This window comes from Bactrocera dorsalis, chromosome 2 (assembly GCF_023373825.1).
Source record: "Bactrocera dorsalis isolate Fly_Bdor chromosome 2, ASM2337382v1, whole genome shotgun sequence".
Lineage (NCBI taxonomy): Eukaryota > Metazoa > Arthropoda > Insecta > Diptera > Tephritidae > Bactrocera > Bactrocera dorsalis.
In genome coordinates, this window is record NC_064304.1 from 66,239,743 (window position 1) to 66,266,000 (window position 26,258).

Below are 26,258 nucleotides of genomic sequence, written 5' to 3' on the forward strand. Positions count from 1 at the left end.
ACTGTTTGTCCCACTCACATAATCTCAATAATTGCGAAAGCAAATTCAATTGCGTATATTCCCACAAGAGGCATCATTCAATGTTGCATTTCAATAACTTTCCTAGCACACCCCAAAGTAGCGCTTTCTCCAAAAGAGCCTCGGGTTTAGTTGCAACCGCAACTCCCGAAACACAAAATCCCGAAATTTGCCAAGAGACACCATGCTACTCAAAGGCTTTAAAAACACAAACGCTTCACAGCGAGAATCAAAGTAGGGTACTACTATCCACAGCAGTTATCTCCATCGAACACCGAGGAGAACTTTTCAAATTGAGAGCCCTAATAGACCAAGGATCACAACGATCATTCATAGCGTCTAGGGCACAAAATAGGCTAAAACTACCAACAAAACATGCCAATTATGAAATTACGGGAATGGGCGGAAGAGTAGTACAAAACTCAAACAAAATCTGCCCCATTACCCTTATTTCCCCCCAAGCGGATAAGCGCATTCAAGCAGAAGCTATTGTCTTACCGCAACTAACAAACATGCTTCCAAGCTATCATATAAATAGCAAGCATTGGCAAAAGGTTACACACCTAAAGCTAGCAGATCCTAACTGCAACACCCCCGCTCAAATAGATCTTCTATTAGGCAGCCACCTTATACCTCAAATTATTCTAGAAGGGGTTGAGAAAATTTCAAACACCCTACTAGCTCAATATACTATATTCGGTTGGATACTAAGTGGACTAGTAACAGAACCAGTTACCACCATGACAACTCAAGTGGAAGAGATATCCAATGAATTCCTTAATTTACAATTAACGAAATTTTGGGAGTTAGAAGAACTCTCCCCCATTACCATTACAACGCCGGAAGATCAGTATTGTGAAGACTTTTACAAAGCCGCAACTACTAGATCAGGAAATGGTCGGTATGTCGTACGACTACCATTTAAACAACAATTTCCAGATACACTCGCCATAGGTCACTCTCGCATCTCTGCAATACAGCAGTTTCTAAGTATGGAAAAAAACCTACTTAGAAAAGGTGAGCTCAAACAACATTATGATGGTGTCTTAAAAGAATACCTTCATTTAGATCACATGGAGGAAGTAAGCCCATGCGAAAAAATCATAAAAGGCAAATATCACTCATTCTACTTGCCGCACCATGCAGTAGTAAAGCCTGACAAAGAAACGACAAAAGTTAGAGTTGTCTTTAATGCCTCCAGATGCACTAGCTCGGGGAATTCCCTCAATGATATTCTATTCACGGGACCCACACTCCAACCAGATTTAATGCTCCTCATATTAAATTGGCGTATATACAAATACGTATTCAATGGGGATGTCGAAAAAATGTATCGACAAATAAATGTTCATAAAGATGATCAAGATTTCCAACGGATTGTTTTCCGAAAATCTGCCAATAGTCCACTACGCGACTTTAAATTGAAAACAGTTACCTTTGGCGTAAACTGTGCCCCATATCTAGCCATCCGTACACTCCACGAACTGGCAGAAGACGCAAAGTCAGAATTTCCTCTGGCAACAAAAGTCTTAAAAACACAAACGTATGTAGACGATATCTTGTCTGGGAGCCACAGCCTCTCACAAGCATACGAGTCCTTATCACAAGTGATAAAGGCCCTCAACACCGCAGGGTTTCCCCTAAAAAAGATCACAGCTAATCTTCCAAATATCTTGAAGAATATACCAAACGACAATTTGTTGGATACTAATTTCCTTATATTTGAAAAGGAAAGCATAACAAAAACACTGGGCATCCAATGGAATGCGATATCGGACCAGTTCTCATACACAACAGCGTCCATAACCGCATTATCCGCCATAACAAAGAGGCAAATTTTATCCTCAATGGCAAAAGTTTTTGACCACGCAGGATGGCTTGCGCCAATTATGATACAAGCGAAAATCCTGATTCAAGAATTAAGGCTAGACGGAACAGACTGGGACGAACAAGTGAAACCTCTTCGCTTAGAAAAGTGGTCCCGGTTTGCTAATAATCTGAAAACCATCTCGCAGATACAAATTCCCCGGTGGGTAAATTATTCCCCCGAATACAAAGTGGAACTACACGGCTTCTGCGATGCCTCTGAAAAGGCATATTGTGCCACGATCTATGTGCGCGCACAAAGCGACACCGCAACCACAAGCTACCTACTAACTGCAAAAGCAAAAGTAGCACCTCTAAAAACGATAAGTCTACCACGACTTGAACTCTGTGGCGCTCTGCTACTAGCCAAGATGGTTTCCATGGTGCAGACCCACATGAACATGACCAAATGCAAATTATATCTATGGTCCGATTCCGAAATCGTTCTAGCCTGATTAGAAAAGCCACCGCACTCGTGGAAAACATATATTTCAAATCGAACCTCTCAAATACTTGACCTAGTAGGAGCAGCCACATGGCGACACGTAGCCAGTGCCGACAATCCTGCTGATCTAGGTACAAGAGGTTCTGGTGGAATGGCCCCCGATGCACAGTGTGTCGTTTAATACAAGCTAGGGGGACAAAAATATTTTAGTTTGAAATTTAATTGTTTTGGTCGTGTTGATTAATGATTTTAAGTTTCATTGAAAAATTAATATATTTTTTTTAGATTTACGAATAGAAAACAAAAAATTGTGTAAGAAATATATTTAATTATTTTTTTAAATTTCAAAACATACAATAACATTTACTTGGATGTATAAAATACGTACTAATACATAAGTCCATTACATTACAACTATTGAAAAACGCGATGATTAGTAAGGGAATTTTTACCAACAGACCTAATAATAACAGTAATATAAAAATAACAATAACACACAACAACAAAATGTTTAATATTATATACTATATCATTACTCATTGAATGACTCATCATCACTGTTAGATTCATCTGAATCAGATACTAGATAATCTTTATCGTCATGGTCACATGTTACCTGACGTGGTACTTTTGATGGTATTGAAGGCGGGACAATTAAATTTAGAACTTCCTCCGGTAATTTATCTGTTCTCTTTCTAGGAACTTCTCTGAGTTAGTTGATTACCGGATCGGATGTTATTAAAAGCATATGTAGTAAATCTATATTACGTTTTACCAAAATTTGAGAACCGCGATTATCACAAAGTGTTGGAAGAAATTGAGATACTTCTTCCAAAACCTTGTTAGTTTCTGATATAGTAAAATCAGTTGTTTCCTTTATAAAAAATAAGCTTAATTGGGCGACAATAGAGTGTGGACGAAGGCCGCGGATTTTGCCATAAAATATTTTGGCTGGCATCGTCACTCAATCTCAATGGGACAATAGCAAAAACAAACATATACTCATCAGTAGCATCGCAGTTCTCAAATTTCTGTTTATAAGCGCTATGGCCGGAGCTTCCGTCACATCCCCATTTGCTGATTAGTGTGAATGACGACTTAGAAGATATATTTGCTTTAAAAACTTCACATTGCGCTTCAATTAAACGTTTAGCGGTTTTATCCAAAATGCGTTGAAGTATAATTTCGGCGCGCGTTTCTGTTACCAAGATATGCTCATCTGCAGGGTAACACAAATTTTTAGACTTACGTAAACTAAAATAGGATAGAAAAACTTTATGTCCCGCCTTCAATGACCATTTACGCGTCTGTTTACAGGAGTAACTTGTGCACTTAGAATCCACATAATAAGCTAATGCCTCATCACTTGCCAATTGCCTGCCTTCGCATGTGGTATTACCATACTTCTTTTTTCTGTAGATTTCAAACTTTAATCGAAGTAGCTATGCTTCTATTACCCTCAAAGCGATTTGCTACTTCCGCGGCTCCTGTCAACTCGATGGCACTTCGCGATTCTAGTAAGTCTTCGACCCTTGGTTTTTTCGTTTTAAAAGACGACTCTTCAAAATTTTTTTTTGGTCTACCTTCAGGTCGATTGCTTCCAGTTGATGAGGTAGGGCAGGGATGTTCCATTTGTAGGTAAAATTGTAAATCTGCTCCTTCTAACCAACTGCCATTTTTGTTTAAAAAACGTTCAATCATCATATTTGTTTCAGTCCATTTTTTCGAAAATTTTGACGAAACACTCGAAATTTTTAACTTTATCTTCTTCTGTGTATCAGGCGTTACATCTGTAGCACTAAATTTTGTGCAAACATAATTAACTAATCGGGAATTTCGTTCTATTTTACATTTTCGCCATTCTTCAAATAACTCCATTTTTGAAATAGAGCAAACTCAATCTGAAAAAAAAATAATTAAAAATTATGGGGGAAAGATGGGGTACTCGATCAAAGGTCATTGTATAGCTTAAGGTTGCCGTTATACAATATTCAAACATTAGCTTGGATAAATGTGGATAAAAAAAGTTGCATACGTTTAAAACTTGAAAATAAAAAGAACACAAACATTTTTATATGAATTTTCAAAACCCCGTACAACGTATTAACTAAACGCAAACCAAGTATTAAATTGCATAAAATATACATACATACCTTCTAAATTATATTCCATTTCATTAACAGTCGTGTTTTCCTCTCCAAACCTTGTTAAATCACTATTTATATTGTATTTTTTATTTAAATTGAAAACATAAAAATGATAACAGCGTATCACTTCGATTAAACTTGTTGTAGTTAACCGTATTAGAATATTTTGCACAATTCTTACTTAAAATTGTGACATATCAAGGGTTGTTATAATCAGAGTACTGTCAATTATTTGATTGTTTACATTGACTTTTGTCCGCCTACAATGATCCAGGCGAATCACTGTGCGATGGTTAACCGAATCCTCAGATTCTTGGCCACAATCGACAATGCGCAACATAATCGCCCCAGAAAGTCGAAAAATCGACACCCATCATACAATAGTGGATGATAATGAAATCCTTGAACGATTTTCATCGTTCCCCCGAGCCCTCAGAGTAGTCGCATATATGCTCAAATTCCTAGAGCAACTTAACCTTAAAGTTAAAGGAGTAACTTACACCCATTGCGATACATTGACGCACCAGGACTTACAAAAAGCAAAGGTCGCGCTTATCGCCTCAACCCAAACGCGCTACTTCAGTCGCGACATATCGTTACTAAGAGAATCGAAGCCAATTGACAAAAAAAACTCACTCTTAGTACTAAACCCATTTTTAGACACGAAAGGTCTGCTTCGTGCCAATGGTCGGCTCGCTAATTCAAGCCTAACTTACAACGAACGCCACCTCATCATAATACCTGAGAAGTCTCCTTTTGCCACATTACTCCTGAATTACATCCATATATTAATGTTGCACGCCGAACAGCGCCTCATGCAACATATGGTACGCCAAGAGTATTAATGTTACAAAAGTAGTATTAAGTTGTATTTGTATTGCTATATGCATCCCTTATTATGAACAATAGCCGTAGGTATATGGAATAGCATTTGTCTTGTTGTAGACGTCTGGCGCCACGGCTGTCTGCTTATCGAAACAATAGACATCTGGCGCCGCAGCCGTCTGCTTGTCTATTTAAACAATAGCTGAGTCTGGCGCCACGGCTGTCTGCTTGTCTACTTAAACAATTGCTGAGTCTGGCGCCGCGGCTGTCTGCTTAGCTTCATTTGACGCCGTATAGCATTATGTTCTTGTAATTTCCAGACGCAATATTCTAGAAGGACACGTCGGCATCAGCGAGAAGTGCGTGGCTATATAAGCCGTGGCAGCGCCAACGTAATCAACCAGTGCTAAGAGTAAACTGATATAGTGTAGACGAGTTGTAAAATAAAGAGATTTTGTTGAAGTGAATTAAACGGCTTTTGGTTTTATTTGTCAGTCCAGAGATACGAACCTAGTAAAGTGAAACTAGCAAGGAGTAAATTCGTAACAATTGGTGTCAGAAGTGGGATTGTCAAATAATCCAAATTCAAGATGGTTAAATTCGGAGAAATTGAGAAATCAGCAATTAAAAAAGGAACTGGAGGAGCGTAATTTGCCGATAAGCGGGCAAAAGGCGGATCTGCAGGCACGATTACCTGAAAAAGTAGAAGAACAACGAACATCATCAAGCGTAGACACGAACATACTGTTAGTGGCTATTAAGCAAATAGCAGAAAATGCAGTGCAAACAGAAAATCGTCTGGCACAGCAAATAGCAGAAAATGCAGTGCAAACAGAAAATCGCCTGGCACAGCAAATAGCTGAAAATACGTTACAGTTAAAGTCTTGCCTTACACAACAAATGACTGAAAACAATACGCAGTTAGAAAAGCGTTTGGTACAACAGATTACAGAAAATAATACACAAGTGCAAGAGAAATTTTCAAAATTTGAAGACGAATTAAGCACAATAAAAAATTACGAAGAAAATTTAAGATCAGAATTTTTTCAACTGAGTAATCGTATGCGAGAACTGCAACTGCATGGCCCTGCACCATCAACAAATAATGCAAGATTGAAGGCACCCACATTCGATGGAAGTATTCCATTTCAAATTTTCAAACTTCAGTTTGAAAAGACAGCAATGGCCAATAACTGGAATGCAGCGGACAAAGTGGCGTCCTTGTTTGTATCATTGAAATGACCTGCGGCAGAAATCCTTCAGACTATTCCAGACTGTGAACGGGACAACTATGAGGCATTGATGAGTGCGGTAGAAAGACGATATGGTAGTGAGCACCGGAAACAAATATACCAGATCGAACTGCAAAATAGGCGTCAGAAAATGAACGAGTCATTGCAAGAGTTCGCAACTGAAATAGAACGACTGGCTCATTTGGCAAATGCAGATGCACCTGTGGATTACATTGAGAGGGTGAAAATTCAAAGTTTCATAAATGGAATTCGTGATGTGGACACCAAACGCGCCACATATGCATTGCCAAAAAGAACGTTTGCTGAAACGGTTTCGCACGCCCTCACACAGGAAACAGCTTTGCTACTAAGTAAACAAGCACACAAAGTACAAAGAGTTGAAATGGAACAAACGGTGCTGATGGAAGAAATATTGAAGACTCTGAAGACAATTGCTGCACCGAGAGTAAATACAACAGGCAGATGTTTCAACTGTGGAAAAGCGGGTCACTTTGACTGAAATTGCAATATAAAAGTAAACCCATCAAAACGGAAACAACTAACAGATAACGAGGACGGAGCATCCACATCTCAGAAGTCGTTAAACTAAAACGGAACAGTTTAAAGGGGCGTGAGCTGGTTCCCACAACTATTTGCCCCGCCATCTCGATATCACAAATAGGTCGCCATGACAACAATCCTACTATCAACAGCATCGTAAATGGACGACTGTCAATGCTTACTTTGGATACTGGTGCCACACATTCAATTATCCAACCGGATGTGGTAAGAGGAACGGTTGAACCATTAGTCGGTTGCAAGCTTCGAACGGCCACCGGGTAGGAAGCAGCTGTCGCGGGAAAAGTGTTTTGTGAAGTGATGATTGGTACCCTGGAAGTTAATCACACTTTCATCGTAGCAGAAATCACGGATGAAATTATAATGGGAGTAGATTTCATGATTGATCACGGGGTTACTTTGGATTTAAACAAGCAAATGCTGTTTTGCCAGAACATGGAGATGCCTATAAATACCGGATATGTGACCAACGTTGAAAGTAAGAGGGTGATTGTTGATGATAATCAGAGTATTCCACCAAAATCTGAGGCGATTGTATGGGCTAAAGTGAATGGAGGAGGTGGGACTGAAGAGTTGTGGATTGTGGAACCAACAAAAATAGATACACCCATATTGGTAGGAAGAACGCTTGTGAAAACTAGAGAATACGCCACCATTCCGGTCAGAGTAGTGAATGAATTCAACACGCCTATAAGTCTGAAGAAAGGAGCAGTAATTGGACAGTGCCAGAATATTAGTGCAATAGCACGATGCGAACGGTCACAACAGAAGCCTACTATTGAGCCACAGCAGATAAGTCCTACACTCCTAAACAATTTGCTGAACGAGGTGCATGGAAATGAAAAATTAAAAGCAGAAAAACTATTAGAAAAATACGCATCCATATTTGCAAACGAAGGAAACAACACAGGAAGAACCGGCCTTGTCAAACATCGCATAAATACTAGAAACGCTAAACTAATCCGACAAACTCCGCGTAGGGTTCCACTAGCAAAACGTGAGGATGCTAACAAAATTATTGAAGACATGCACAAAAACGGTGTAATCGAACCTTCAATAAGTCCATGGAGCTCACCTATCGCCTTAGTTAAAAAGAAAGATGGTAGCACCCGTTTCTGCGTAGATTATAGGAAGATGAATGATGTCACAAAGAAAGACAGTTATCCTCTACCGAGAATCGACGACACATTAGACACCTTGTCTGGAGCGAAATGGTTTTCTACATTAGATCTACAAAGTGGATATTGGCAAGTCGAGATTGATGAACGTTACCGTGAAAAGACCGCTTTCAGTACGGGCGACGGGCTATGGCAGGGATGGGCACATTTTTAGCCCGCAAAGTTAGCAAAGTGCGCACGGGTGCTAGATGAGGGGAATATCAGTTTACGGAGAGAAGGGCATTACAAGTTGAGAAAAATTGCGAAAAAAAATGAATTACATTCCTCCGTAACTTGATGTTCATCGCAGAGTGGTTGCGGCAATACTGACATTGTACACAAATTTAAGGGTGGAAGTTTACTTCATATCGGAATTGTACAATTGTGTGAACAAAAATGGGTAAACATAACTTGCAGAGTTTAGAGTTTCGCATTAAAATTTGTTTTTATTTACCTTTGCATGGTGGGAAATTTTAATCACTGTTAGGAAAAAATATATATATGTTATGTTATGTATCTAAAAACAATTTTATTTAATAAGAAAACAGCATATTTTAAAACTTCACAACACCTTATGGTTGTTTCTATTTTGTTCACACCACTGTACATGTGATAGATCAGTCAATGGTGGTGGAAAATACGTTGCTCTCATTTGTAAATATGGAGTGGTAAAACGTTGCTCTCACTTCCCTCTTCATGTTTGCCCGCGATGATCCCCTCACCTAGCCCTCAAAATGTGCACTCGTGCCCGCACGGGCAAAATGCCACTGAGGGCTAATGTGCCCATCCCTGGGCTATGGGAATTCTCTGTGATGCCATTTGGGTTATGTAATGCGCCTGCAACGTCCGAGCGAATGATGGAACATGTGTTAAAAGGACTCAACTGGAAGACATGTTTGGTGTATCTTGATGACATTATCATCATGGGAAAAAGTTTCGATGATCATCTGAAAAATCTAGAGGAAGTCTTTCAGCGAATAGCAGCAGCCGGATTACGCTTGGATCCCAAAAAGTGTTCATTATGGAAGAAGCAGGTCACATATCTCGGACATAAAGTGTCAACTGAGGGGATTCACACCGAGGAGGGAAAAATAAAAGCAGTTAAAGATTGGCCTCGACCCACCAACACACATGAACTCCGCAGCTTCCTCGGCTTATGTACGTATTACCTGGATTTGCGAACGTGGCTAGAAGTTTACATGATTTAACAAAGAAGAATCGCCCGTTTGTATGGCAGTTGGAACAAGAAAAAGCGTTTGAGCAGCTTAAAGAACTACTTTGTACGGCGCCGATGTTAGCTAATCCAATACCTGGAAAGAAATTCATCCTGGATACAGATGCGAGCGCTTATGGAATTGGAGGTGTCCTGTCTCAGCTCATCGACGGACAAGAAAGAGTAATTGGGTATTACAGCAGAGTGCTCGGGAAACCAGAGAAAAACTACTGTGTGACGCGAAAAGAACTACTAGCTGTGGTGGAATGTGTAAAACATTTCCACAAGTATTTGTATGGACAACGATTTTTGCTGAGGACTGCAGGATCAGCATTAAAATGGTTATTACAGTTTAAGAATCCGGAAGGCCAATGGATCGAAAGATTACAGAATTACGACTTCGAAACAGAACACCGAAAGGAGATTCACCACAAAAATGCGGATGCATTATCACGTCGCCCTTGTCCACTGGAATGTAAACATTGCTCCAAATCAGAGGGAAAAGAAGGTATAATCGACGTGCGATTACTGAATATAGAACCTGAAGATGATTGGACTCCTCACCGCATCAGAATCAATCAGCTGGAGGACCCTGATCTTGCAAAGCTGATAATAGCCAAAGAAAATGGGGTACGACCACCAAAGGAACAAATAAGTAACGAGAGTCCAACTGCAAAAGCATATTGGGCCCAATGGAACAGCATAAACCTCGTTAATGGATACCTTCATCGTACCTGGGAAAGCGAAGATGGCAAACAGTCTCGTCTGCTGATCATAGTACCGAAATCCATGATCCCGAAAGTATTGAAAGAATATCACAATGGACCTAGTGGAGGGCACCTTGGAATTACAAAAACTATAGAGAAGATTAAACAACGGTTCTACTGGATCGGTTGTCGAGATTCCATAGCAGAATGGATAAGTAATTGCGTAGAGTGCATGGCAGCTAAAGGTCCTAAAGCCAAAAGTCGCGGTAGGCTGCAACAGTACAACGTGGGATCACCATTTGAACGAGTCGCAATGGATGTTGCAGGTCCGTTCTCAACCAATACGGCCGGAAGCAAATATCTACTGGTTGTCATGGACTATTTCAGTAAATGGCCAGAAGTATATGCCTTACCAAACCAAGAAGCGAGGACAGTAGCCGAAGCGTTTGTAGAAAATTGGATAACAAGGTTCGAAGTGCCCGTCGAATTACACTCAAATCAAGGCAGGAATTTCGAATCTTCCATTTTCCAAGAAGTCTGTACATTATTGGGCATCCACAAGACACGGACAACAGCGTTACACCCACAATCAGATGGGATGGTAGAGAGATTCAACCGAACGCTCGAAGAACATCTGCGGAAAATCGTTGATAAAGATCAACGGAATTGGGACAAGTGCATCCAGATGTTCCTGCTGGCGTATCGTTCAGCGAAGCACGAGACAACTGGTTACACGCCAGCAAAGATTATTTTCGGATCTGATCTGCGACTCCCTGCTGATTTTAAGTTTGGAACGAATCCTACAGCTGTAAGAAATGATGGAGATTATTGTTCTGCCTTAAAGGAAGAAATGAATGAATTGTATCTAATGGTAAGACAGCATACGCATCTGATGAGCAATAAGATGAAGGGCCGGTGCGATCAAGCGGCAAATTCAAAAGGTTTTGAAGAAGGTGATCTGGTCCTGTTGTACAATCCACGAAAGAAAGGCTTGTCCCCGAAACTGCAGACAGCCTGGGAAGGACCCTATATGGTAATGAAACTACTTAATGACGTGGCATACCGCATACAAAGAAATAGAAAAGCACGAAGTAAAATGAAAGTAGTACATTTGGAGAGGCTCCCCCCATTTGGTTCAAGAGGATTTGTGCCTAATCGGGACGATTAGGCTTTAGTGGAGGGCAGTGTTACAAAAGTAGTATTAAGTTGTATTTGTATTGCTATATGCATCCCTTATTATGAACAATAGCTGTAGGTATATGGAATAGCATTTGTCTTGTTGTAGACATCTGGCGCCGCGGCTGTCTGCTTGTCGAAACAATAGACATCTCGCGCCGCAGCCGTCTGCTTGTCTACTTAAACAATTGCTGAGTCTGGCGCCGCGCTGTCTGCTTAGCTGCATTTGGCGCCGTATAGCATTATGTTCTTGTAATTTCCAGACGCAATATTTTAGAAGGACACGTCGGCATCAGCGAGAAGTGCGTGGCAGCGCCAACGTAATTAACCAGTGCTAAGAGTAAACTGATATAGTGTAGACGAGTTGTAAAATAAAGAGATTTTGTTGAAGTGAATTAAACGGCTTTTGGTTTTATTTGTCAGTCCAGAGATACGAACCTAGTAAAGTGAAACTAGCAAGGAGTAAATTCGTAACATTATATTCCCCGTCTTAAGCCCCAGATCAAAAAATGCATTTTCATGTGCAAGATCTGCACTATGCATAAGCAAAAAATGCGAACTCAGATTATGGCAGCACTTCCACCTGAACGCTGCAATTTCGCTCCGCCTTTCACGACCACAGGTGTCGATTTTGCTGGGCCTTTTCAAATAAAGGCGTCCATGCTAAGGTCTCCCACTCTCATCAAAGGCTATGTGGCTGTCTTTGTATGTTTCACGACAAAGGCAGTACACCTTGAGCTGTGTACTAATCTGACGACGGAGGCTTTTCTCGCGGCATTTGCTCGCTTCGTCGCTCGACGTGGCTTCCCATCCAAAATCATGAACGATAATGGCAAAACATTCATAGGAGCCCAACGAGCCACAGAAAAATAGTTTGTTCATTTCTTGAAACAGGTGTCTCCTGATATCGTACAAAAGTACGCCCCTCAAGGTATCAATTGGCAATTTATACCTCCAAGCGCTCCTCATATGGGTGGTTTATGGGAATCAGCTGCAAAGAGCTTCAAATCTCATTTCAAGAAGCTAGCCGGCGGCTATAAATTTAACTATAAAGAATTCACGACATTATTAGCTAAAATTGAAGCCGTTCTCAACTCACGGCCGCTCACAGCACTATCGCAAGATCCCTCCGACTTCACAGCCCTAACTCCAGGGCATTTTCTAAAAGGAGCACCCATTCTGGCCACACCTGAGCCAGGCGTGAAGTCGCTATCCTTATTAAATAGATGGGAAAGAATTAAAATTCTCCATCATAATTTCAGTAGCCGATGGAAAGAAGACTATATAAAGGACCTCCACAAGAGGTACCGATGGAAAAATACAGAAAATGCGCCGAAAGTTGGAGATTGTGTCCTGATTCACGACGATTGCCTGCCACCTACCGAATGGCGGCTGGGCCGCATAGAGAAGCTTTATCCAGGCTCCGACGGTCATATTCGCGTAATCGATCTCCGTACGCAATCCGGAAAGCTAACAAGACCTCTCGTCAAACTATGCTTCTTACCGATCTCCGATAACCGCGAAACGAAAACCGACAAACCGCTAAAATAAACCGAATATAAAACCAAAATAAAATATAAAATTATATAAATACATACATATATACATACATATATTTAAAATCACTCACAAAAGTAGTCGATTAATCTAACGACCCTCTCATGCCGCATAACGTGGCAGCCATGCTCATATGTCCTATATGCAACCAAATTCTAATTGAAATAACACTCTTCCAAACAGATCAATATGGATGCAGACATGCCAGCAGCCCCGACACCAACCACTCGTTCGGCTGTCAATTTGCAACGCCAAGCGGCTGCCCCAGTTGCAGCGCCCCGAACAACCACCCCAACGGTACCTCGGAGTGGAACGGCCGCATTGCCGTCAACACCCGCGCTTGTCGCCGACCCACAACGCCGTATATGTCCCCTATGTCGTCGACCCCACCGGCTGCCGCAATGCGTCATCTTTAAGGGATTGCCACCTCAACAACGCCAGTTGGTCGTGCAGGCGCACGACCATTTATTGTAGAGAAGTAAATTGGGGTTTTGAGACTTTCTAATTCAAAATTATTAACAGTATTCGGGCTTATTACACTAATGGTGGCTCCCGATCTATAAGACATCTATTTTTTTGGTTGTCAGTGGTTAATGTAATTATTGGTAATCTTGATTCCGCGGCTCTTCGTGAAAATTTATGTTTTCATTTGTTCCATCATTTTTATATTGATCTTCAATATTTTGAATCTCCATTCGTTCAGTCGGGTCAATAGTCTGGTTAAATGAGCTTCTGCGCCCCCCTCTAAATAAAACATAACTACACCCCACACATACACACCACATCTTCACCCCACACTACACACACCATGCTCACCACATTGGCATCATGCGGATCATATTTTTATCCCACACTACACACTTCATTCTCAACACATCGGCATGATGCCCACCACATCATCATCTACACCAGGGTTTCCCAAAGTGGGCGATAACGCCCCCTTGTGGGCGCTGCAGCTGTCAAGGGGGCGGTAAGAGATCCAGAAAGAAAATGGGGGCGTTGTGTAGAGGCCTGGGGGGTTATTTGTAATTTTATTTAGCTAGGCGGCCTCTTAGACAACAACTACATGAGCTCTCGACTCTCAACAACAACTTGTGAACATCAACTAACTCAAACTCGGTTTTATATTTCTCTCCGCGTAGTTCATATATCTGTCCTATTTAATTGAATATAGAAAAAATGAAAATCATGTCAATCGGTCGCTCCGTTTCATAACGGGGCATCTCGACAGGATGAAATTTATAGAATACTAACTGTCAGACGTATTGCTATTGCCATTGCCAAACCTGTATGTGGGCATTTGCTATCATAATATAATCATTTGCACAAAGGTGTAGGGTAGATGGTTCGAGCTGATGTAGCGCACGTTTTGAGCTTTTGAACTATATTATCCGAAAAATTCCTCTGAGTAATAATTCTGTGCAAAGACGAATTGATGAAATGACTGAAAACATTGAAGAATCATTGTGCGATCACCTGAGGACAAGCCAATTCTCAATTCAGCTCCATGAGTCCACTTTACCAACTAATGAAGCATTGTTGTTCGTCTTACGTGAGGTTTATTAAATATGAGAAAATATGTGAAGAACTATTATTTGCTAGAAATTTAGAGACCGATACAAAAGGCGAAACCATATTCAATATATTGGAAAAGTTTTGCGATGAGAAAGAGATTCCTTTGAAAAATATTATTTCAATTGCTACGGATGGCGCTCCGGCTATGATAGGGTGCCATAAAGGCTTAATAGCACACTTAAGAAATAAAATTCTAGATGTCCTTGGTGTACATTGCGTTATTCATAGACAACATTTAGTTGCTAGAAACTTAAGTGAAAAACTATTTCAATCACTGCAATATGTCATCAAAGCAGTCAATAAAATCCGCGACAGCTCTTTGAAAGATAGATTATTTCATTAGCTTTGTATTACTAATGACGAGGATTTCAATCTTTTGTTGTTTCATACTGAAGTTCGTTGGCTATCAAGCGGCAATTGTCTGACTCGATTCTACAACCTGATTGACTCTGTTATAGAGTTCTGTGAAACTAAAGATACAGAATTTCAAGCTCATAACATCAAAGAATGATGTAGCTTACATGACATTTGGAAAACCTTCACATTGACTTCACCGAACCAGGACCAGGACATTTTGAACTTGGAAATATCAGACTGGGTGTTGGATCCGTTTTCAAATGTCAACACAGCAATGTCACCTCAGCTGGAAGAATAACTTATAGAAGTGACAACAAACGAGGAAATAAAAATCAAGTTCAAAAATGGTTACCAAGAATTTTGGCTACAAAAACCGATCTCGCAATTGTACCCTGGATTGTGCACAATCGTTCAACGATTCTTGATAGCATTCCCATCGTCATATTTGTGTGAACGTGGATTTAGTGCTGTGACAACACTGCTTACTAAAAATAAAAATCGTTTGCTTGTTACCGAACGTGGCGACTTGCGACTGTTCTTGAGTAAATTGGAACCTGATATTAACAAACTTATTAAACAGCATTAGATTCATCGTTCAAATTACTTTTTATATATGGGTCGATTATTTTAGTTTTATTTTTAATAAAATATTATCTATTTTAATACTATAAAGTTGTGTTTCAATAATCATTCTTATTGGCAGGTGGAGCCCGTAAGAGTTAACTTCAGGCCTAAGCGCCGTTGTATGTTACCTACTGCGTTCAGGTTTCAAGTTGCTGGTTATAGTAAAAGTTTCGTTTAGAATTCTCCGTTAATATACATAAAGGGTGATTTTTTAAGAGCTTGATAACTTTAAAAAAAAAAAAAACGCATAAAATTTGCAAAATCTCATCGGTTCTTTATTTGAAACGTTAGATTGGTTCATGACATTTACTTTTTGAAGATAATTTCATTTAAATGTTGACCGCGGCTGCGTCTTAGGTGGTCCATTCGGAAAGTCCAATTTTGGGCAACTTTTTCGAGCATTTCGGCCGGAATAGCCCGAATTTCTTCGGAAATGTTGTCTTCCAAAGCTGGAATAGTTGCTGGCTTATTTCTGTAGACTTTAGACTTGACGTAGCCCTACAAAAAATAGTCTAAAGGCGTTAAATCGCATGATCTTGGTGGCCAACTTACGGGTCCATTTCTTGAGATGAATTGTTGTCCGAAGTTTTCCCTCAAAATGGCCATAGAATCGCGAGCTGTGTGGCATGTAGCGCCATCTTGTTGAAACCACATGTCAACCAAGTTCAGTTCTTCCATTTTTGGCAACAAAAAGTTTGTTAGCATCGAACGATAGCGATCGCCATTCACCGTAACGTTGCGTCCAACAGCATCTTTGAAAAAATACGGTCCAATGATTCCACCAGCGTACAAACCACACCAAACAGTGCATTTTTCGGGATGCATGGGCAGTTCTTGAACGGCTTCTGGTTGCTCTTCACCCCAAATGCGGCAATTTTGCTTATTTACGTAGCCATTCAACCAGAAATGAGCCTCATCGCTGAACAAAATTTGTCGATAAAAAAGCGGATTTTCTGCCAACTTTTCTAGGGCCCATTCACTGAAAATTCGACGTTGTGGCAGATCGTTCGGCTTCAGTTCTTGCACGAGCTGTATTTTATACGGTTTTACACCAAGATCTTTGCGTAAAATCTTCCATGTGGTCGAATAACACAAACCCAATTGCTGCGAACGGCGACGAATCGACATTTCACGGTCTTCAGCCACACTCTCAGAAACAGACGCAATATTCTCTTCTGTACGCACTGTACGCATTCGTGTGGTTGGTTTAATGTCCAATAAAGTAAACTGAGTGCGAAACTTGGTCACAATCGCATTAATTGTTTGCTCACTTGGTCGATTATGTAGACCATAAATCGGACGTAAAGCGCGAAACACATTTCGAACCGAACACTGATTTTGGTAATAAAATTCAATGATTTGCAAGCGTTGCTCGTTAGTAAGTCTATTCATGATGAAATGTCAAAGCATACTGAGCATCTTTCTCTTTGACACCATGTCTGAAATCCCACGTGATCTGTCAAATACTAATGCATGAAAATCCTAACCTCAAAAAAATCACCCGTTATATAGGTCACAATAATTAATTTGAAGTTATAGTGGTTTTTAAATAGGTGAAAAAATGGGGACGCTAGAAAAATATTTATTCTCAAAGTGGGCGGTAGACAAAATAAGTTTGGGAACCACTGATCTACACCATACTTTCACACCACACACGAGGACACCAGCACACAACTAACAAAAGGGACTGGCGGACGGCGTCGAGCCTCTTTGGTTCTCTATCCGTGCGCATACACGTTTCGATATAGCGATCGCCGATCAACCCACTTCCAACCGTACCAACTTTTTGTTTAAACGATTCCTTCGAATTCATTAAGGGTGAGTGCCGGTAGTGCGTACTTTAAAGAACTATATATGTACATGGTCCTTCGAGCCGGATCTTGCAAACACTACCGGCACTCACCTTTTTACTAGTAGAATTGGACTCGAAAAAAAAAGTGTGTTGATCGGCGGTCGCGATATTGTAGCGTATATAATTAGATGAGAACTCTTTTAGGTAAATAATAGTTTTCAACAAAATTGAAATATAGATAACGCTTTACGTATTTAAAAATATGCGCAATCGCGAACTCTTTTAAGTTAATAAGAGTTTTAAAATGAAGTAAATAATTAATAGCTTAAATTTTATTTAATTATTTTTTAATGAGCGGAAATTATTTTAAGTATTTTATTTTTCTGTGTATATTTCTTTTTTATATGCTTTATGTCCAAATGTCCTATAGGGTATACCTATAGGTGGATATTTTATTTTTTATGTGCTAATGAGCGCTCGTATTAGAGATCACTGCACTTTGTACATATGCATGTATGTACATATGTATTACGCTTTGGTATTGCGGGAATATGCCAATGTGGACTTTGAATATATTTTATACGCAATCCTGCTTGGCTTTGTTAACCAAAATCCAAGGGGTATCGCGGAACATATACCAATGTGGACTTTGAAGTAATTAGCGTATCTACATACGAGACAATACACTTTTGTACAAATTTTATATGTTACAAAAAATCCTTTTTTGTTATATGTATTTATTGTTATATAATTTGTACCCAATGTCGATTGGGTATTTCTTCCAGTATACATATCGCTCATTTGCTGCAAGACCGGCATAAGTCAAAAAAAACGATTCGCCAGAAAACGCGTCTAAAGTTTTCAACTTACTACAACCTTACACGGTGACTCCAACCTTACACCTCTTCTCAAGCGGAGCATATAAGAGGTATTCATATGAATTTTTCACTCAACATGAAGTATGATATAACGAACAATTCTGCAGCATTAACTCAAAAATCACTTTTTTTGAATTATGCCGGTCTTGCAGCAAATGAGCGATATATTGAATGTATTCATATGCGCCCCTATGTGCATATATATATACGCCTGTATATATATATGTATATATTTTCTTACGAAGAAACCACGAAAAGGGAATTATTGCTGGAAATTTCTGCAAGTAAATGTTTTAATTTTTTTTTTTTTTTGGTTTTTATGATAGGTTTTGTGTTATAACACAACGGTAAGCATTTACCGGCAATCAATAATCCGCTAAATACAGTCCCAAACTGCTTTATTTGCGGTTTCTCGGTTTTTACCGGAAAATAAACCGACGACCGAAAACAGTTTGGTAACGGTTTCCTGTTCTTTTTGGACCGAAATTTTGGTCAGAACTGCAATTTTAAAATTTTTGTTTGAATTCCAAACATACATATATGTATAGAAAGATAAAAATTTTGATAGGAAACGATACCACTCACTTTGATTTCCACAAGGGGCTTTTGGGGATAATATTGTTTGAGTGGATGTGCCTTACTTTACGTTTGCCTGTGCCTATGCTTGTGCGTGTGCTTCTACCTACTTTTCCTTTCCCCAGTCCTTTTGCTGCTGGTGTTGTTGTTGTGTTTTCTTAGTTCCTCTTTGTCTCAATTTGGGTTATTATTTTCACAGCCTTGTGTTTTCTACCACCTCACTTTTTTTCCTTGGTTTTGTTTTTAGTTTCACCATACATATGTGTATTTAACCGCACCGCACTTTTTGTTACCTCACTTTTATTCTTTGTAACTGCACTTTTGTTCTGTTCACACTTCACACTTTTGCCAACATATATACTATATGCACATACATATGTAGATGAGATTTTGTGTATAATTTTTATCTTGTTTTTTTTTTTTTAATTTCACCCACTTTCCTTTTTTTTAATTTTATTTGGGTTTTCTTTTCCTTTCACGTTGTTTCATCGCTTTGCTTTTTTTTTGTTTTCAAATTTTGTCCACAGGTTTTCACTTTTGGGTTTTTTTTTACACTACCGGTTTTCTTATACCGGGACTTTCTTTTTTTTGTTCTTTGGTCACCAACGGTCAGTTGTTACCGTTTTTCACACTTTATATATTGTTCTATCGGGACTTTTTATCGGTCACCAACGGTCAGTTTTTACTACCGTTTTTCACTTTTTTCACTTTATTCACTTTTTTTTTTTTAATTAGTTGATTTTATTATTGCGACACCGTGATTAATGCTTTGTTTTTTATGTTCTTGTCTCCACTGGTACCGTCCGGAACGGCTCGAAGGACCATGTATAATTTTCTTTAAAATACGCACTACCGGCACTCACCTTTAATGAATTCGAAGGAATCGTTTAAACAAATGAAGTTGGTACGGTGGGTTAATCGGCGATCGCTATATCGAAACGCGTGTATGCGCACGGATAGAGAACAAAATATGGTCTTTCGAGCCTTAACGAAAGGCACCTTTGGTTTACAAACAAACAGACATATTAAAATCAAAAATAATTTTGGTGGCAAAATTCAAATGCGATACTGGAAGTGAAAGATATACATACATATATATGTATGTACATACATTAAGTGCCCTGGATAAAACTAAAACACAAAGTGCAGTGACACAAACAGAACAAAAAAATAAAATAAAATAAAATAAACAAAAAAACGAACAAACGAAAGTGCAGTGCAGTGCTCTTAAAATATGTAAAAGTGAACACAAAAACAAATTTCAAGAAAAATCAAAATATAAATAACAGTTCCAACAAACAAAAAAAAAAGAGAATATTAGGCGCGAAACCTAAAAACGAAATATAATTCTGGCGCGAAATCTAAAACTTCAATAAAACAATAAAATTCAACAAAAATATACAAAACCAAACAATCGGGCGCGAACAAGTATAACAAATATACAAAATCCAGCCAAAAAAGTATCCAGAATTCTTCATTTCCCCACTCTCATCGCCCGAACGGAATATACACACAGCAGCACAAGGTGGTAGTCAGCTGGAGCACAGGACGGAGAACAAAACAAGAAGAGACGATAGGGCAACTTATGTACATACATACACCCTACATACACCCTACTACCGAGTACAAAGTGAGCGTATTATTTTCATCTTAACTTAATATATGCAAATATGTATGACTCATGTTACAGTTTTATCTGATATAAAACTTGTAATAAAAAATACGCTTCTACGATTTGATACAAAAAAGTCCAAATGCGGGAAAAGCCTAAATACGGCTTAGCACAACATAAATACATATGATATATACATATATGTATACCATATGCATATGTATACATAAGTGTAAACATCATAACATATTTATATGTAAGTATTAAATTGAATGCCTATATATGCTTATGTTTGTGTCTTCCAAACACAATGAACCTTCCAACAAAATAAATATTAAACACCTCTTATACTTGGTCAAGTAATAAGCAGGATTGCTTAAAATTTGTAAAGGAAGGCAAACATTAAACCTTAACATACTTATAAAATCAGAAATATTAGAACATATATATGATTGTTTACATACATATGTACATATATATAATATTATATACGGAAAACATCTGTTTTACCGAATCCGTTTTCCCGCTCTCTTTTCGTCGTGCAAATATATTGCCAAACAAAAAAAAAGCAAAATTACACAAGCATTACAGAATATTGTTTGCTCGTACATATACTCGTACATTAGCACCAACAATTTGTGCATACTAATCAAAAAAGCGAATTGATCTCTCAAACGAGCTCTCAATTGCACAAAACATAAGCACGCACATACATACATACATACAAGTCCAAGTATTAGGGTGTACCTAAATACTAACATAAGGACGTAAAAGGTTTTAACAAATTAAAAGTGTGGATATTTGCAAACGTAAAACAAATAAATATTATTATTTTGCAATAAACAGAAACGGTAATAATAACACGAAACAAAATCGTTTGTTGGCAAACTAAACTGAAAATAAAAACATTTACCTAAAAAAAGTTTCAATTCAATTTCCATATTCAAATCAGTTTACTCTGAGAAAAATTTAATTCGTTTGAGAAATATTTTAATACCCAATATATCAAAAATGGTTCATAATGACACAAATCAAAATACACCTGCAGGAGCTACACGCTCAAAACAGGTTGTTAAATTCATTTAACAAAGTGTGACAGTTTAATAAAATACTGCACTAGTTTGCCTCCTCACTGATTCATGAAAACTCTGAATCATTATTAGAAATCAAAAATCAAAATCTTACAAATTTTTGAACTCGCTTCCAAGCGGCTCATGACGCCATTCTAGATTCTGACGGTTCAGATACACACAATTTCAAATCCTCGGCTTACGCAATATACGAAAACTGCTTAGACCAGTACGAAGAAACAAAAGCGATGATCTCCGATCAATTAAAACGCCTTATAGCAATTACACCTACTCCCCACAGTGGAGTAGAGCTGCCACAAATATGTAGATAGTCAAAAGGCAAGTTCCGGCATCCACCTCGAGGTGCCGCCATGTGACACAGAAACATTCTATGGAAGTTATGAAGAATGGCTGTCCTTCCGGGACATGTTTACAGCCGTTTACATCAACCATCCAGAACTATCAGAAGCACAAAAATTGTATCACCTACGATACAAGACAAAAGGTCAAGCAGGCGTCATAGTAAAACAGTTCAATTTGGCTTGGGAAGCTCTAAAAGCGAGATATGAAAACCAAAGAATACTGGTCGATAAGCAAGTAACGACATTATTAAACTTGCCTAAAATCAAGAAAGAAACAAGTGAAGAATTTTTATCACTACAATCCACTGTTTCAAATTGTTTGTCGATTCTATCGACATTAAATATTTCCACAGACAGCTGGGACCCAATTCTGGTAAACATTTGCACCGCCGCATTACCAGAAAAGTTGTTACTTCTATGGGAGCAATCGCTCTTATCACGAAGAAAGTGCCCAACGTGGCAACAAATGAAAGATTTTCTCACCACCCAATATGAAATTGCGGAAAGGTTAGAAGAAAAAGTACTCCAAACTAAGAACAAACACGACCAGAACGGAAGCTTAAATAGACCCCAAGCTAGAAGCAACAAAAATTTAAACAAACGCTTTTACAAAACGCAAACGTTCATATCAGAACAAAGAAAACAAACGTCATGCGAACTATGCGCAAGAGGGCATAAACTGATATCTTGCGAGAAGTTTAAAAAACTAAAAATTAATGAAAAAAACAATTTGGTGAGATCAAAAAAATTATGCACAAATTGCTTGTCACATGCGCCCACATATAAAAATTGCAAAAGCAACATCAAATGCATATATTGTCATAAAAGACATCACTCAATGCTTCATTACAGCACATATAACATCCCACCCCATAAAAGCGCTTATAAATCAAGAACCACGGGTTTAATTGCAAAAGCAAATCCCGAAAAACAAAATTCTAAAAATAGCCAAGAGACACCATGTTGCTCAAAGGCTCAAAAAGTTCAAACGCTATACAGCGAAATACAAAACGGACTAGTTGCAGAACTGGTCACCACCATACCAACTCAAGTTGAGTATAATAAAAACAAATACCTTAATTCACAATTAAGTAAATCGCAAAGGTTAAAGAAACTTCCGTTAATAAAGAAAACTATGAAAGATCGGTATTGTGAGCACTTCTCTAAAGACACAACTACTCGATCAAATAATGGCCGGTACGTCGTACGACTACCACTAGAGCCACAATATTCCAACACTCCACAAATTGGTATAAAAAATAAAGTTAGAGTTACCTCTGACAGTCCCTATATTAAAAGGACATACAAATTTTCGGCCCCGCAGGATGGCTTTCGCCGAAAATGGAAAAACAAAAAAAAAAAATCTGAACAAATCCTAGAGCGGTGGCGCACTACTACTTGTCAAATTAGTGCATACGCAGCTATGATCATAGTGAATTTCACAGCCACCGGTTCGCAGCTGATTTTTCAAAAAGTCGAAAAATCTACACATTAAATACATTGCCCCAATAATATGCCCCATTGAGGCACAAATTTTCAAAAAAAAAAACAACAAAAATCAAAAAGGAAATTAAGGGATCACAATACTCCCAATGCGATACATTAACGCACCTACGCTTACAAAGCTAAGGTCGCTTTTATCGCATCTATCCAAGCGCCCCTCATATAAGTGAGTTATGGAAATCAGCTATACAAAGTTTCAAATTAAGTATACAAAATTATCTACTCCACGAATCGAAGCCGTTCACAATTACCGGCCACTCTCTCGCAAGATCCATCTATTGTCACAGCCCTAACTCCAGGGCTAAGGAGTACCCATTCTGGCCATATCTAAGCCAGGCGTGGAGTTACTATCCTTCATAACCCGAGAATAAATAAAGTCCAAACATTACCGATAATACAGAAAAGGCATATAATAAACTACCGGTATGCCAAACCGATAAATAATAAATTGTTAATAACAGCTAATAAAATTAATAAAAGCAAAGAACTTTTTTGGTATAATAATATAAAAAGTCGTCAAAGCACGCAAAATCAATTATTACCTCAAGCACCAATATTTACACCAAATACAATTGGCTATTAAAACCAAAATCGCTTCTTACAGCTAATATTCTGCGGCCTCGGTTACTTCACCAACAGTAAGCCGAATTACATGCATCAGATTATATATATAAAACTAGGCAAAATATTCGCCTAGGGGGCCCAGGATGTTTAAATGAGTTAAGCATCCACCCCCTCTACTCGGTAAAACTGGCGCATCCTAATGCTACATCGCCATTCATCACAGCTGATGACGCTAAGGCATAACTCAACACATTTACGCCAACCCACGTAACAAAAAGGATGGGCAAAGGGAAAGTTCTCGTAAATTACTCACTTTGGTATATCTACACTTATTATATATTTCGCCGTACGTTGTCCTTGGATGAAGATGTTCTTTCAATTTCTTTTTTATTTCTTCCCAAGTAGCATTTTCCCTTATTTCACGGAGACATTTAGCTGCATCACCGCATAATTTTTCCTGGATTATTATTTGTAGTCCAAACTCCTGTACAGCTGGATCATCAGAACACAAGCCTAATGTTCTTTCCACGGACTTTGTAAACTGCATTAGATGGCTTGTTCCTTCCAACTGTTTCAAGTGGCGGAACTGTTGTAATTTGTCTCTATTATTTAGAGATAAATGATGTTGTTGTACCAACTCCTACATTGCTGCTGTTGTAGCACCTTGGTTTTGTGCTTGAATTTTGATTGTATTATCAAGCTCGGCACGATTCCGATTACTTTGGCGGAGGGGTTAAAAAACCGAATTTCCGTATAAATGGGGTATGTGCGGATAGGGGAGCTTCTCCAGAGGAGGAATATCCAAAAATAATTTTAAAATAACTTATATTTTTCAAAATATTCACGATTAAAGATTCAAAAATTTGCACTAAAAACACATGGTATTTCACTAAGTTTCACTATTTTTTTTTTACATTTTTCACTTGGTATATTTAAATATACACTTTAAAGATTGCAATAAGTACACATTTCACTTTTATTTTGTAATATTTTACCTAAATTTATTAATTTAAAAATCACTTATCTCACTCATCGCTGCAAAGGTTAGATTGTTTACAATTATGAGGAAAACAAGCGTTGCTACATCTTAAACACCAAATTTGTAGGATTCTTAACGATATTTCTTTGTTTGTGTCTTTGCGTGATTCTTTTTTCTATATTAATTATAATAAAACATACTTTCAAAAATTTTTCAAGTTATAATATTGAGTTGTGAAAACTTTTTCCATCTACATATGTATATGTATAATTTGCGATTTATGTTCAATAAAGACAAATAAGTAAAAATCTATGATAATATTGTAAAATTTATATCATATCGGGTTGACTGAAGTACTTTCGCATAGTACTCCTTTCTGCGTTAGCGGCCTTCGGCCGCGCTCTAAAAAAATAACCCTGGTCGAACGAATACCCGGGGTGACCGAAGTACTTTCGTGTAGTACTCCTTTCTGCGTTGGCGGCCTTCGGCCGCGCTCTAAAAAAATAACCCTGGTCGAGCGAATACCCGGGGTGATCGAAGTACTTTTGTGTAGTACTCCTTTCTGCGTTGGCTGCCTTCGCCCGCGCTCTAAAAAAATAACCCTGGTCGAGCGAATACCCGGGGGGACCGAAGTACTTTCGTGTAGTACTCCTTTCTGCGTTGGCGGCCTTTGGCCGCGCTCTAAAAAAATAACCCTGGTCGAACGAATACCCGGGGTGACCGAAGTACTTTCGTGTAGTACTCCTTTCTGCGTTGGCGGCCTTCGGCCGCGCTCTAAAAAAATAACCCTGGTCGAGTGAATACCCGGGGTGACCGAAGTACTTTCGCGTAGTACTCCTTTAAAAAGATAATCCTGATCTAGCCAATACCCGACGTAACCTAAGCATTTTATTATTTTAATACGTAATATTATTATATTATATTGTTTATTAAATTTGAATAAGAAAAAATTCATATGCATGGAAAGATTTTTCATACTCATTTTAATTTGAGATATAATTTATAGACACACTTGTTTTTATTAGAACTAAAATTGGTAATTAAAGAAAGAGGAATTATATCAAAATAGAGAAATTCAGCGAATTGCTCATATTTGCTTATTATCATATGGCAGCGCTCCATTTCCTTATAATTGTTAGCACATAAATGATGCTCACTACGAGTGTAAAAAGTAATTTTTAAAATAAAGATTTCTTAGGTAAAAAACCTGCTAAAAGTGTAAAATATGGATTTATTTCAAAGATTATAGTGTAATTTAATTAATTTGAAGAAAAAAATGTGAATAAAGTGTGTTTATCGTGCTGAAATAGCTTCTTGAAATGTTCGAATTTTGCGAATTTTTGAACTTTAAGGTCGAATATCTCCTAAACTAAGCATTTGCGGACCCTATATCCCTACATGATTTTAATGAGGAGGACTTCCTATTTCCAACGGTACCTTTAAA

The 26,258-nt window shown here is 38.4% G+C and overlaps 2 long non-coding RNA genes across 4 annotated transcripts in view; one reads left to right on the forward strand and one right to left on the reverse strand.

Annotated features, from left to right (window-relative positions):
- LOC105233304 (uncharacterized) overlaps positions 1–26,258 on the forward strand; it is a 1,563,509-nt gene that overhangs the window by 882,120 nt on the left and 655,131 nt on the right. The window lies entirely within an intron of this gene.
- On the reverse strand, positions 2,584–4,765 carry LOC125776822 (uncharacterized). Its single transcript, XR_007421998.1, has 2 exons — positions 4,483–4,765; positions 2,584–4,230 (listed from the first exon to the last, which is right to left on the reverse strand). It is a non-coding gene; the product is annotated as an uncharacterized LOC125776822 (long non-coding RNA).